General features: G+C 47.1%; 1 protein-coding gene across 3 annotated transcripts in view; it reads left to right on the top strand.

Moving 5' to 3' along the window:
* LOC135385494 (rho guanine nucleotide exchange factor 11-like) overlaps nucleotides 1–12,666 on the top strand; it is a 197,182-nt gene that overhangs the window by 151,758 nt on the left and 32,758 nt on the right. The window lies entirely within an intron of this gene.

The following is a 12,666-nucleotide window of genomic DNA, read 5'->3' as shown; positions in this document are numbered from 1 at the left end:
CACAGGCAGAAAAGTAGGGGAGCCTCACTAATACTCAATCTGTTTTTCTTTTTCTGTTTTTTTTTTCTTTTCTTTTTAATAGGGTCTGTATCAAAGCGTAACAGCAGGCACCAAGTTTTGGACATGGAGTTCGCTTGAAGTAGTCAGTGAAAACCTGGAAAAGTCTGAGAATTTGAAGACTGCAATTTGGTATACACACTCGCTGCGCATGTAGAATAAGCGCACTGCGTGGTCATATTACGCCGGTTAAACGAGAAGTGGCGTCACGTGGTACCGTTGACGTCACTCACCACCTGCACCAAATTCGATGTTGAAGATATCTTAGGCCTAACGAAGAGACGTCCTTTCCCCATGGAATCAACTTGTTTATAACCCAAATTCTCTTGGCTCTCGTGAGCCCCGCATGAAATCTAGCTAAATTAGTCCTTGTCCGTATTGTCAATCCCCTTTGTCCTCTGTGTTTGGCTGCGTTTTCATCTTGTAGACTCACCATCTGCTCCGAGAGGGGACGTGAAGAGAGGACCGAAACGACACATCACGCGCTATAGACGCACGCTTTTTTGACTTTACTGAGAGGGAGAGTGCATTAATAACGAGCATTAGAGCTGGGGACCAAGCGCTTTGGGGCCCCAGAGAAATAGCGCCGTCCCCACCGCGCTGAGTACGCACGCTATTTTTCGAAAATAGCGTGGTGTCCCAAAGCTGGCTTGCGTTGCTCTCGCGGCTGGCGAGAATCCGCGTAAGCATGTCGTCTTCGAACTTCCGAAGACATTGACAACCGCAACAAAACCAAAACGTAACTTCTACGACGTAAATAGAAAACTTTTTTTCTTCTTCGGAACTTCAGAAAACAGAACTTCACCGCATAGCACGAATGACAACGTTCTCTCCCTTGATTTGATGAAAACTGGGGGCGTACGCCACTTTTGTGGCAATTAGGAGCTGCATAATGCCACAAAAATGGCGTACGCCCCCCATTTTCAGAATATGAGGGGAAAGAACGATGTCATTCGGGATGATGCTTGGCGGCGATGTTTGGAGCGTGCTATGTCGTGACGCATTTTTAAGTGTGTACGAATGATAGGGGTTATCGCTCCTGATTCGAAGAGAGAGGGGGTCGTACGCCTTTTTGTGTCAATTTGGACATACGATAATTGACACGAAAAGGCGTACCCCCCCCCCTTCATTCTTCGAATTAGAAGCGATAACCCTACCACTCGTGGCAGTGGTCGCCGCACAGCGTGCTTTGCAGTGAAGTTCTGTTTTTAGAGTGTAAAACTCTTATAATGCCACCCGTCATTACGTTTGACCTTCAGTCGCTGTGTCCTGGAACAAAACGTACATGGGTCGTAGGGACTTTGTTCGAGAGCACGTCATGTCGCATTCCACGTTCCAACGTTTTGCAGTTGAGCCAGCATGATCGTCATGCACCTCAAAAAACGAGCGAAGAATCGCAATGCAGTTGCGCGTGGATATTCCATTATGGAAAGCTTTAGCCTCGCGTTTCTGTTTTCTCGATCGTTCTATGAGATACGTGCTCCGCAGTCCACAGTGTGAGACGTACAGCAACGTCTCGTTTACACAAGTAACAAAACAAGCGGACGACTTGCCATATAAGCTCAATGCAGTAGAGGGGCGTTTACGTCGAGTGTATCAGGGATATATTTTTCGAGTCCAGGCCGATATTTCATGGCACTCGGAGCATCCTTCCAAGAAAAAAAGCGCGCAACGGGTATTCGTGACGTGCTTTAAATCGAGAGCGACAGTCTTTCTCGTCCAGACTGACAGGATATTTAAACGGAGCATTCTAATAACTGCCTCGCCAACTTAGTGGACGTTCCCGTGGGCGATATCTATAGCGCAGCTATATGGAGCCTGCATCGATTCAGTGGCTGTCCTGTACGTCATACGGTGGACGGCTCTTTATGTGTTATGTGTACATGTCAGCGTGCAGGCTGCACTATATCGACTGGCCTTTCGATGGCGGTGCTGGGAACACTTCTGCAGAGTTTGGGCTTTCATCATCGACAGAATGATTGTATTTTTTCTCGCACATGGCGATACGCTGGCTTCCTAAAGAAAGACGCGTTGTTGTTGATTTTCTATTGTTCTTTCACTCAGTAAACGTAATTGTCGTGCAAGCAGTACCTATAATTTGCTGCGCGAGTTGGTCGCTGCCATTGCGTATACCTGGGAATGGAGTCTGCTTTCCAGTAACCCAGGAACCACTGCACCGTAAAAAGAAAAGGAATAAAGGAAACAAAGAGTATGCGTTGACGTGATACGGTACCTTGTCTTGACAGCTGCTCCTGAGGTCACGTATATGGTCTGTAGAGGTAGAAGAACTAGCAGAACGTCTAAGCGCGAGAGTAAGTTCTGTGGACCTTGCTAGTCGCAAAAAATTATAACGGTAAATTATAAAATTAAAAATGTACCGGTAAAAATTATACCGAAAGAAGGCAGGTGTCGTGTCTGGATCCACTGCCGCCAAGAGTACTTGCCTCCATACCCCATGTATCGGTCGCGTTACCAACCGCGTGAGGGTTGCGGTGTTTCTTCTTACATCGTGGACATCGACAACCTTGTTGAAGACCAGGGTCACCGGTTCATCAGAGGCATGAAACGGTACATCGGTACATATCCACTATAGAAATCCTCATGGACGTGCACCATAGGATGCAGTATATCAGCACACCGCGGCTGGCGTTAGGTCGTATTCCTGAACTCCCAGCGTGCGAGGCTGTACCGTCGTCTCAATACACGCCGCCGTCGCAAGAAAACAGTCACTGGTAGGAGATCCGCGCAGGATCGCAAAGAATATGTTCGACATGTTCTGGTCGCCGTACCTAGAGCTTGGGACAAGTTTACGGAATAGGGCGCTGGTGTGTTTCTTCGTCTGAGCAGCCCCCTGCTAGTTATGAGTAGGGTTTCCAGTTTTCGGTGCTTATTTTTTTAAAGAAACGGTGAAAAAAAAAAAAAAAAACGGTGGTTATTCCGCTCACCACGAAGCGGTGGCTTTCGATGGAAATATCTTAAACATCAAGACGCTCGGTGAAAATCGGCGAGAAACGACACTGGCGCTAGCTATACACTCTAAATTTTGTAACATTTAACGTTACCTTCAAAACCGGATAACTTTTGAAATAATGTTACCGTCTTCGAACGTAGAAGTTACATTTATGTTTAAGAGTTATTTCGGTGCTGCTTGGGTGCTATTCAAGGTTACTGGCATATACATGAGGGTCGTTACCTCTAAAGATGACGTAACCCAAAACTCTACTCCCTTCCTCCTCATCCCCTTTCCCAGACAAGAAAGGGGGTCGAACGACTGCCCATGAAAGAAAGCTGTAGCCATTTGAAGCAGGTGCTGCCATTGTCTTGCATGGCACAGTGGATAAGACGCTCCGCGCGAAGGACCCCAGTTCGAATCCTGGACCACTTCTGCTGCTTCAAGTTTCTCTAACGTTTTCAGATCCCGTGAGATCTCTCCGACCGAAGCATGCTTACACATGCCAGGTCACATTCGGTGCTCCCTGACAAAGCAGTTCGTGAATACACAGGTGTATTTGTGAACACACTATTTGGAAATACCCCCCAGATTTCGCCCCCGTGGAAAGCTGAGTGAAGTGCAAAGGCACAGTGAGGTGAATAACCGTCGTTTTCGAGTGCTGGTTTGCTTTGCTCGTTCCAAATTCCTTTCTTTGGTGCAAAACCGAGCAGCCTGAGAAGGTCATTTACAGTGGTTATCGGTGCAGAATCCGTTTCCACCGAACATGAGAAAATTTTCCCTGCGTACGTTTATCGGTGCTTTTCGGTAACTACCGAAAAGCGGAAACCCTAGTTATGAGGAAGCGATCTAATAAGAACCGGGTGACCGGCTATTCTGTCCACCTCTCAGTATGGGTATCCGATCCTGTTTGCTGTCCCTCTAATGGAGAAACGTGACACACCGGTGATCCGTGAACATTTGTCCCGAGCTGTACCTGCAACGTGGGCTGCTGGAAGACTTGGGACGCAAGGTCCGAGGACCATCATTGGCCATGCGAATCAGAAGCGATGACCAGCTATCATTCGAGGCAATGGTTGGCGCACAGAGTGCTTGCGCCGAGTATACCTGTATTAGTGAAATAGTGGAAGTACAGCAGCCGTGTTCGGACGCGTTCTGAAGGAAAACGACGTAGTAAATTCGTTCTAGTTAGGGCCGTGTTCCTTCTCCTCTGCTCTTTCGTACGGCACTGAACTAAATAAAAGGAGGTGAGCAAAAGTCTTGCTAGCCAAAAAATGAGACACTACGCGAATACCCTATCAGTACAGCAGAGAAGTGGCAAGATATATCACTATATTCGTGGCGCATTCAAGCCCCTTTGCATATTTGATTTCTCTGGAGCCCTGTCATCGATCAAGCCAGCCAAACATGGCCATATTCCTAAGCCGATATGCATCATTTCCTTTCCTAACTCGGTGTCTGCGAGGCGCGGCCTATTGTACCGATTGATTGGAAGCCCTTTCGAACGTCACATTCTTGTGGAGATCTAACCGGCCAATGTTCCATAGCCGTAGATTTACTTGCAGGGACGATACCGACACGTGTTACGGGTGAGGGATCGTAACCTCAAATAGCGCACGACCTAAAATTTCGCCACGGCGACAAGAAATCTGGAAGACGGTTAAGTGGGTTGTTTCGATATGAGCTTGTGGAGGAATTGGCAAGGACGAGCCCCGACTTGCCATACTTCGCCGGTGTGCGAAATTGATCCACGGACGTCGCTCTTGATCGCAGTCGCTATAGAGCCACGAGTTATCTAGAAAGAAAGACTAGTCGCAATATGTGATGGTCGTTGGGCTTGCACCATGAGAGCACGGCCGGCGCCACTTGTGGGGCTTCTGCTGGTGGTCAGGCCGGAAATTGGGTGAAACCTCGCTAGGGCGTCGTACGATGGCCGCCTCCTCTGCATCGGTCGTATGACCAGGAAATGCGGAATGATTAAAGCGTACAAGTTGGATACGTCACTGGGTAATTCACTGTTCATTAAAGGGGCACTAAAATGCAAAAACAAGTTAACTTCAAATTACGTTCCACGTTATGTTAATTTTGTACTTGTTATCATGATTCGAAACTTTGATTCCGTTACGGATGTACTATCAAAATTATAACGGTCTCTTTCTTGCTTCGGCGCTAAGCAGTGAACGTCGTTTCAGCTCGTGCATCGGTGTTTTTAGTCCATGCTGCTCGTGCACCGCGTGCCACGCCATGGAGCAGTCCCGGTGAAAAACATAGTGCACGTTTCAAAGCGGACTGGCGTCGCTCTCTGAAGGACGTGAAGATAAATGTTGTCAGTGGAACGTTCGCGAGAACTGTTTTGGCTACATATCAGTGAATCGGTATTGAAAAATGCAGCAGTGCGCATCATACCGCGTATATACGGAACACTGCGATCGGACCCGTTCCAAGTCCACACGGCCACGATAGGTATGCGCGCGCTGTCTCATTGGATGCCTCCAATCTTCGCCTCCTGAGGATCAGTTCGTTGCCGCCAAAGATGGCTCTGTTTTCATTCCGTTTTTCTTCTATACGGTAGCGCTGTGTGAACTAATTTTGCTAATTGAAACACGGACTTTCATTTGAGAACAAATTGTTTTTGCATTTTAGTGCCCCTTTAATGGCGACGTTCCATCCGTAGGTTCTCGAGTACCAACGAGTATGGCCGAGTGGGTATAAGCGTCCGGTCCTTGGTGGTGGGTTCGAATTCTACCACCGGCTGTGGGTCTGAGGTTTTCAGTGGGTTTCCCGGCAGGCTTTGCAGACGGATATCGGCCAAGGACGCATGCTATTCCCCCCCTGTCTCCCACTTCTTCCTGCTATAATCTCTCGATACCTGTCCACGTCTGTACGCCGCTTATAGCCACAGTTGCTTCGCGGCGCACACACAATATTTAAAAAAGTTCCTCGAGTAGTTGTTCAGTAGAGAGTTTTAACGAAGCGCTGACAACGTGCGTGGTTTGCTTCGAACCGTATCAACCGCAACCGATCAGTGGATAAGATGCACGACCGCAATTGTTCGGATAGGCGGCTAACCTTACCAACAGTATTGTTTTGTTTTTTTCTGTTTTTCTTTCTTTTTTTTTTATCTGCCTAGTGTGTCGCAATAAGAAGGGCGGCATGCAAGCCGATTTCAACGGTGTAAAGTTTGGTACAGACCTTCTTAACATAGCAGGAAAAGCCCAACGCGACTCCGGAGCACGCTACATCCAAAAGCAGGAATAAAGAAGAGCATTCCTTTTGCTTTTAGCCATCGAGTTGATAGTCTTGCCTTTCGTCCTTTCAACAGCGCCGATATAATCTCAATTTCTCGCTGAAAGAAATATGTTTCCTTTCCCCCCCCCCTCATTTTAGCCACTTTCAGTCACGGTCACGGAATCACGCACAGTAGGAAGGTTAAGGTGACGGACCAGCTATTAACGTGGTTCAACTTAACCCAGCTGAAGATGTTATACAAACCTCGACCCTCACGTTTGAGCAACGCAGTTTGGCAGAAGCGTTTTGTTTGCTTTGAGTATGAGCCAGATTGTAAAGTAGTCGTCGATTTGCCACTGAGCTTTCACCGTGCCACGTGACAACCACTTCAAGATCTATATAAAAGCTTTTGACGGCATGACCCTGCAGAGGATGAGCTCTTCAATCCTGCTCTAGAATGTCTTCAGTGTTCTGGTGTTTCATTGCGTGCTGGTTCTCTCTCGATATTGTGAAGTCGCTGATGTGCAGAACCCCTTCCGTCTCTTGAAAATGTGTTCTTTGGTGCCACACCTGAGAGCTCCTGGTTTGGTTAGCGCGCTCATGGCGACCGCCTGTAATGTTAATGGATCAGCACATTCACGCAGGCGCCAATCTACCTGCATTAGTGAAGGCCGTCATCTACGCTGATTGATCCCCCTGCTGTCCGCGCTGAAAGATGCAGGCGCGCGAGCGTTTCATCATCTGACATAACCGTAATATGGATGTGGTCATCGCTGTCTGGTCTAATGTCCATCGACCGGGGGCCCTTGTGCTTTGCTCGCTACCGGGTTTGCGGTGTACGGCCAGACTTCCGTATATATCGAGTAACTTTGGCGCAACCCAACCTAACGCGCAAACTGAAGGCATTTCGTCGTGGCATTTTATGCTGTCACCCAAGACGAAGTCTAAAAAGACTTCCTACTCAGAAGAAATGTCTTCGGTGCGTAGAACAATCTGGTCCTACATTCGACTTTGCTGGCTCGTATTTCACCAATATTATGGAGGCCCAAGTGAAGGCACTCCAAATACTGCTTCATTCATCAAGCAGTCTATCATGAGCCACCATGCATAACGTTTTTGTTATGCGGTGTCTCGTCATTGTTCAGCTAAACTTACAAAAAAAAAAAAAAAGAGGAAGAAGAAAGAACGCCCTGAAAAGCAGCCACCAGTCTTGGAGGCCCGATCTCCTGGTGTGACGAATTTTTTGCAGACGATTTATCGGACGGATTTTTGTTCTGAAAACGGCTACGGTATCAGGTGACCGAAGAGATCAGATGTTCTCATTGGGACAACTTCGTGGCTTTTATAATTAAAAAGTTAATTATTGAAAGTTAATTAGGACATTGCCTTAGGAGTTTCCTGGTGCCCTCTTAAGGAGTGCCCTTCTGCATGTGCTATATTGCAACTGACTTCATCTCGCAAAAAGTGATAGGGCGAATCAGAAAGTCTTTGCCCTATTTTTTATCAGCCAGAATAAGGTACATACAGGTAATCAGGTAATTACAAATATACGTACTATTCTACGTACCTTACATAATTTTTTTCACATAGACCCCACACGGCTCGAGACATTTCTCCCATCGCAGCACTAAATTTGAGATGCCCCTGATGTAGAATTCGTCCGGCTGACTGCGGAACCACCGTCGGACTGCTGTCTTGGCTTAATCGTTGCGCGTGAACTTCTTTAGCGGACCGAAAACATGGAAACCACTAGGGGCGAGGTCCGGGCTGTATGGTGGGTGGTCCAGAATCTCCCAGTGAAATGACCGGAGCTTGTCGGCGGTTCTGATTTCCACATGTCGCCTCGCATTGTCGTGGAGGATAACCGCGTTGTCCACATCGAGAATCCCTCGGCGTTTTTGCCTGGTGGCAGCCCGCAGACGTGACAGTGTGGAACTATAACTGTCAGCATTGGTGGTTGCACCTTGTGGCATGAAATCCAGCAGGAGTGGTCCTCGGCGCTCCCATGCAGAATACCGTTGCTCGTACGCCGTGGACGTGTGAAGCACAACTGCCATCTTCAACAACTGACAGCAGCGCCGTGCCGCGGAGCTACCGGCAGATAGCTGGACTCCTGTTTCAGGCTCGGACAGGATCGCTTCTGACCAGGAAAAGATTATCTGAATTGTTTGGGAGGGACCCCCCAACGTGTCCACGACACCGATGAAATTGAAGATCTCGAACATGTCCTAAGATCATCCCCTGCATTGCATGTACCAGCACTGCAAAAACCTGTTACCTCCGCCCTCGGATTCGACAACGCAGACAAGGACACCATCAATGAAACAAAATGACGCCTATACTAGCATGGGATAAGGCCACGCAAGTACAATCCAGGAGCCTTAACACAAAAAGTCATGCCTCAGCCACGGCCAGCGATTGAGGAACTGCGCCTCAGCGGACATTCTCTGAAAATCAGAAACCGAATGTAAACTCGACCATTGTACACTAAAAAAGCCAATCCCGAGGCCAAGACAATCGAAGCCAACAGGATCCCAGTGACTACAGCGACGGTGTATGTGCAACTGTGCAGCGACACTAGTGACACCCCACGAACTTTCTTTTTTCTAGACAATTTGTCTAGATCCTCGCTTGTGGTATCTCCTTTTGGGCAGATACCTGCCCTGTTTCGAAAGGGATTAAGCAAACCTGAACCTGAACCAGATAAGGCCGGGCCGGTCCAAGAAAGGTCCACCGCTGGGAATGGATATGTTGACTTCGCATTTACAGCCGTAATTTGGCTAAGAAACAAATAGGGGAAAGACTTTCTGATTCGCCCTCGTATATATATCTAAAGCAAATCTGTTCGCATTTAGCTGGGACACCCTGTATGTTTGTCAGCTGATGGTCAGCTTTAACTCTGCTGATCGTCTGGTTTAGTAAACATATCGAGTCACTTTATTTGTTTTGACTTGTGAGTACGGTCTTGATGTCGATCTCTTTCACCCAAAAATAAGTAGAAGGTCAGTAGGACCATAAATACAGCCGTTCAGTGGGCAATCAATGAAATTTATATAGGCAATTATCACGGACGCCGACATATGTTGCTGATTATCAGTGTGATTTCTCGTTTCGCGTGTCCGTGCGGCTAAAAACGGCTAATAAATCACTGTTGCGGCAGATACAGATCACTGTGGAAATCAATAGATGCACTGCAGGAACTCAAAAGTGATTGCTCGTCAAATCTCTTTCGAGGTTGGCATTTATATCATGGTGGACGGTTGGACATTGATAGGTCTGTTGCTCTGACCGTGGTAAACTCCATATTTCGTCTGTTAACTTTCTCGGTGCCAGGAGCGGAAATATTTCCGTAAACTTTAAAGAAGCCGTAGGCAGCTGAGCTGTCCAAATAAACGCGTAGGAAGACGCAAGCTAAGAAAGGATTTGCGCGGAGTCAGTGCTGTTGCTGCTGCTGCACGGATTGTGTGTTGCCAGTTGCCCTGCTGCTGTTTAAAATGAGCGTTCGTTTTACAGTAAGAATGGTACTATGGTCGACTTTTCGTCACCTTATGTTCACAGGTTTGCTACAATATCTCCTGCAGGTTTTCTGTAAGAAATGCGCAAGTAGTATACTCACTGGAGCCACTTCGAAAATCTCATCTCAGATTTTCTAATCTGTCTTGTGGCACGAACTTCGGAAAATGTAAATGATTTTTTTTAAGTTTCTTTTTCAAATTCATGTAGGTTTTGGGAGAATATGTGAGATTTACAAATTTGTGTTTGTCATTTGATTAACCTACTTTCCCTTCAGTGTTTACTCGAAACGTATTCAGCAATATTACCAATTTCATTTATGTATATAACGCCCTTTGCGAAAGGCGGCATGTCTAAGTAGCTTGTACCCCTGCCACCAAGTTGCTGGCGTTCTCAGCCTGGATCGAACCCGCAACCTTGGGATATAAGTAAGGCGACACGCTACCAACTAATTTCAATTGTGAGCGACACTTTTAACCTTGGAAGGTAAAGGGTAATACAGCGGAAAAGGCCTTTATAAAGTTTATAGCATGCTATTCACCAGGCGAAAACACGAAAGATCAGCCTTTGCCGCATATTTTGTCCCACCTTGACTTCTACAAGCGCAGAAAGTTGGGCTAGTTGGTGAGACAGCATACTGCAGATGTTGGGACGCGGAAGACAGGGACTTGACTTCTATGCTTCGTTCTTCGAACCCTGGCGGTGCGCGGCAGAATACAAAATGGGTAGCCATAACGTGGAGATTCATAGCTCTGCTGTCGTCTGCTCGCGATAGGAGCATGGTGGTTTTTGAGGATAACCCGTCCCAGCCCCTCTCTCGACGCTTGGCTTCAGTCCAGTGACGAGCGTGACGTTGAGAAGTTATTTTGGGCGAGCAAAGAATTTGGACAGTACTTTTTCTTATTATGATTTTTTTTCTCGGGGCCGCTGATGTGCTAATACTCTGTCATTGGGCGATGCTTCTGCTCCCAGTGCAGGCTGTGCAGCCAATAGATATACCGGCCGCTTACTCAAGTCCTCCTTTCTATTTTCTTTTCTCTCCACTGGGGCTTGCCCCCCATAGACGGATAGATTGTTTACTGTTTCGCAAGGAACCGTGTCGTGTGGTGGGTGGCTGTGAGCGGGACAGATGTTTGTTTTCTTAGAGGCGTCAGTTTATTGTCAGAGGTGTTGTGGGACACGTATTTATGGACCGAGGAAGTAAATCTATTGTGCAGTGAGTGCTCCGGAAAGTAATCACGGCGGATAATGACCGAAGAGAACGGAAAATTAACTGATTTGACACATATTTTCGTTTCTTCTGGCCCGGTTTCCAAAATGAGGCTGCCCAATATGTGACTTCTGTGCTGTGTTTGTTCATAAATATATGCAACGAAGAGAGAATTATGAAACAGCTGCGTGCTCTGAATGAGATAAAAGAGGGGGTAAAATTACGTCGAACTTCCCCACAACCTTCATGCACTTCCGGAGACGCCACTTTGCGAAAAATGTCGTCTACGAAAGCAAGGAATAGAGCGTGAATGAAGGTCAAGAAAAAATGTAAATACATAGAAGCAGCAGACGTTTCTCAGTTTCATGCACCACCGCCGGCGAACGGAACTTGATTCATCGTAATGGTGGGGTAGCGTGCGGCACGCGTCTCTCTGCGCATGCGCAGTGGAGGATCGCGTGGCGTCGTCTGCAAGCATCGCGTCGTTCACGAGCGCGAGTAGGCGGCTGCCTCTCGCCACGATGTGCTTGGAACGATGCTTTGCGTGAGAGACTTTGCTCGTGTTTAAGGAAGGATTAGTGCTGGATATGCCGACTCGAAACCGCGAGAAGCCACCTTCGGGCCGTGCGGCGGTCGCAACTCAAGGGCGTTCGAGCACGACGCGCAGGCTAAAGGTATTCACATCTTTGGCTTCTCCTCCTCATTTTCTCTTTGTGGTAATGCCGTGGCTCCTCGTGATCGCGGTGTGTTTTTTGGTCGGTAGCACGTATGGGGCTCCTTTGCTATCTCTGGCGACGTGTGTTTCAAATTATGTGCATACAGAGCGGAATGGAGAATATCTTTCGTTCAGCTTCCTATTAACACTAGAAAAGAAAGAATGAGACAAGGACGAAACACATGAGAACGCCTTGAATAGCTTATTGGCTGATAAGCATTGTTGGATACCAACATCTGGCTTTCTTGTCATGCTTATCTCACGTTTCGGGGGCGTAGAAAAAGTGGAGGTTTTGCATACATACCCTACCGTCACTCAAAGCTCGTGCTCCAGGCTGTTTCTTGAAACATGTTTGTAGCTCCAGAAAAAAGGGGGAAAGAAAGGCAGTGCACTGAAGTGACCCCTTCTTAGCATTCATCATCTCAATATTGCAGGTAGTGATTCGCTTAAAGTCGCCATGTGTTTCCGTCACTGCAAAAGCTCTGGCATCAGCTTCTTGCTAAAAGCAAAGCAATGTGGTAACTGAATACATCCTATATCGAGGTCCAGGCACGACCTGGGCACCTTGATCTTAAGCGGGTTAAAGGGTGAACAGAAAAATTGCATGAACAGTGACAATCATCTGCGCCTGTAGTGGGTGAAGTGCATAATCTGGGTATGAATGAACATTTCTACATTTTTCTTACCCAACTTTCAAACACACTTTTAAAACAGATAATGAAAACACTTAAATCTACTGGGTGGGTTTCTTCTTGTACCCTCACGTGTGCCCACTTCTGTGTTTTATATGGAGCTACGCAACATTATTTCTTCAGTAAGAGCAACATGTAGTGTTTAAAAGATCAATGGTGGACCCCTCCATAAATTTCTCATTTTTGCTGTAGCATGTTGTGCAAATGATAACATGTTGTACAGAAGATTAGGGGATAAGCAAACTGGTGTAATGAAGGTGGAGTTCAGAGGTATCTAGAGGGTGTGCACGTCAAAGACCAC

Source organism: Ornithodoros turicata, chromosome 2 (genome assembly GCF_037126465.1).
Source record: "Ornithodoros turicata isolate Travis chromosome 2, ASM3712646v1, whole genome shotgun sequence".
Taxonomy (NCBI): Eukaryota; Metazoa; Arthropoda; class Arachnida; order Ixodida; family Argasidae; genus Ornithodoros; species Ornithodoros turicata.
The sequence above is the reverse complement of the archived record's forward strand: the minus strand, read 5'-3'. Positions and strand labels throughout refer to the sequence as shown.